Genomic DNA, 3,169 nt, shown 5'->3' on the forward strand with positions numbered 1-3,169 from the left:
AGAGAGAGAGAAAGAAGTTTTGGCCAGGCACAGTGGCTCACTCCTGTAATCCCAGCACTTTGGGAGACTGAGGCAGATGGATCACTTGAGGTCAAAAGATTGAAACCAACTCGGCCAAGATGGTGAAACCCTGTCTCTCCTAAACATACGAAAACCACCAAGGTGCCGGGCACGGTGGCTCACACCTACAATGCAGCACTTTGGGAGGCTGAGGCAGGCAGATCACGAGGTCAGGAGTTCAAGACCGACCTGGCCAATATGGTGAAACCCATCTCTACTAAAAATACAAAAATTAGGCATGGTGGCACATGCCTGTAGTCCCAGCTACTTGGGAGGCTGAGGCAGAAGAATCGCTTGGACCCAGAAGGTGGAGGTTGCAGTGAGCTGAGACTGCACCACTGCACTCCAGCCTGGGCAACAGAGGGAGACTCCGTCTCAAAAAAAAAAAAGAAAGAAAGAAAACCACCAATGTATCTTTTCTTGCCGGATGAAATAGAGGAGCTTGAGCTGGATGGAAAAATGGTTGCCTTACCATCTGTGTGGTTGTAGAATCCAGGGAGTGCAAACTCAAATTATGTGCTTTATAATTGTCTCTGCCAGACAAGAGAGTCTATGAAAAGACTAAAAACGAGAACATAAAAACCTATCTTTGATAAATTACAAAGTGAAAAGGTGGAGCGCTCTGGCAGACACCATATTAACTAAGTGATCAAACTTGGCACACCAGTAATGAGACCAAATGCCATAATGTGCTCCTGATGTGATGCAATGGGAAGCGTACATCATCGCTCATGGAGTATCCTTGCTAAAAAGACTTAACTGGAACCTGATCATGAGTGAACAATTAGACAAATTGAGTTATAAAACAAATTCCAACTGAAAGGGGTGAACTTGGGGACTGCTGCTGATAAAACAGACAGGCTCAACTACAAGAAAAGAAACAATCTGGGCCGGGTGCAGTGGCTCACACCTGTAATCCCAGCGCTTTAGGAGCCTGAGGTGGGCGGATCACAAGGTCAGGAGTTCAAGACCAGCCTGGCCAATATGGTGAAACCCCATCTCTACTTAAAAAAAAAAAAAAAATACAAAAATTAACCAGCCGTGGTGGCACATGCCTATAATCCCAGTTGCTCAGGAGGCTGAGGCAGGAGAATCGCTTGAACCCAAGAGGCGGAAGTTGCAGTGAGCCAAGATTGCACCATTGCACTCCAGCCTGGGCAACAGAGCAAGACTCCATCTCAAAAAAAAAAAAGTAACCTGGTCCCAAATCTCAGCCTTGAATCACTAACCCTAAATCTCAGCCTTCATTTATTTTTAATGTAGAAATCCTCAGTCCACCTGACACAGTCAAACTGTTTAGAGTGGGGTAGATGACTTTACATCCTTGAGGGTAAAGAAATAATATGGAAATGATAAGGTAATCAAACCCATAATATTTACAATTTAGTGTTAAAAGTCATCAGGATAATGTGTCTGTACTGCATATTTTAAATGTCCCTAATGTTTAAGAGAATGTAACATTCTTTCAACCCGTCACATTAGAGAATCTTTCAGATTTGTCTTGTAATTTCAATTTTTTTTTAAGAGACAGAATCTTGCTCTGTCACCCGGGCTGGAATGCAATGGCACAACTATGGCTCACTGCAGCCTCTAGTACCTGGGCTCAAGTGATCCTCTCACCTAGGCCTCCTGTGTAGCTGGGACTACAGGCACATGCCACCACACCTACACCCAGCTATTTGTTTTGGTTTTGGTTTTGACTCTCCCTCAAATCTTGTAACCCAGCTGTTTTTTTCAATTTAAATGCACAATTTTGTAGGTATGATTTTACATTGGAAGGCTTAAGGAATTTGATTAAATTTGTAAACATTATAACATTATTGTAAAATTTAAAAGAACCTGAATTAGGGCAGGGTACGGTACGGTGGCTCACACCTGTAATCCCAGCACTTTGGGAGGCCGAGGCGGGAGGATCACTTGAGGTCAGGAGTTCGAGACCAGCCTGGCCAACATGGTGAAACCCCATCTCTACTAAAAATACAAATATTAGCTGGGCATGGTGGCTCATGCCTGTGGTCCCAGCTACTTGGGAGGATGAGGTAGGAGAATCGCTTGAACCCGGGTGGCGGAGGTTGCAGTGAGCTGAAATTGCACCACTGCACTTCAGCCTGGGCAACAGAGCAAGACTACTCCACCTCTAAAAAGAAAAAGGAACATGAATTACTAAATTTGTAAATTTGGTTTATTCGGTTTACAAGAGTTGTTTCAATGCATAGGAAGATATTATTTTGTTAGAGTTGCACGTCTGTCCCATCAGGCATTAGAAGTGTTTAGAAATGTAATCAATTAGGTGTTCATTGCTTAGGCAAATTTGACTTCTCAAAAGTGTGAGATAATTAAAACTTAAATAATGCATGAAAGTGAGTATTCTTATTTTTATTATTCTTATTTATTATTATTTTGTGTGTTGGGGGAGAGGGGGAGACGGAGTCTCACTCTGTTGCCCAGGCTGGAGTACAGTGGTGCGATCTCAGCTTACTGCAACCTCTGCCTCCCGGGTTCAAGCAATTCTCCTGCTTCAGCCTCCCGAGTAGCTCGGACCACAGGCACCCGCCACCACACCTGGCTAATTTTTGTATTTTCAATGGAGATGGGCTTTCACCACATTGGCCAGGCTAGTCTTGAACTCCTTACCTCAGGTGATCCGCCCACCTCAGCCTCCCAAAGTGCTGGGATTACAGGCATGAGCCACCGCGCCCAGCCATAAAATGCACTCATTCCAAGTGTAGAGATTGATGACTTTTTGGCAAAGGTAAACTCCTCCCTTTCAAGTGCTAACTAGGCCCAACTCTGCTTAGCTTCCAAGTGCAGGGTGGTATGGCTGTAAACAATAAATGTATCCACTTGAATAACTGTTTTAATTTAATTTAATGTAACTTAATTTAGGAGAGCTAAGTAATTAAACATGAGGCCAAAGTACATAAGAAAGTGTCAGTCTTTTATTGCAAATATGCACACACTCTTGGGCGAGGTTCTCTGGTCCTCAGGTGTGGGGGGCCAGGGAAGTCGCGCCGGCGCTCTCGGGTGAGGTTCCCTGGTCCACGAATGCGGGGGCCGAAGAAGTCACACTGGCTCCTGCCAGTGGCAGACTTTTATGCATTGGTACTGG

This window comes from Mandrillus leucophaeus, unplaced genomic scaffold (assembly GCF_000951045.1).
Source record: "Mandrillus leucophaeus isolate KB7577 unplaced genomic scaffold, Mleu.le_1.0 Scaffold58, whole genome shotgun sequence".
In the NCBI taxonomy this organism is placed as follows: Eukaryota; Metazoa; Chordata; class Mammalia; order Primates; family Cercopithecidae; genus Mandrillus; species Mandrillus leucophaeus.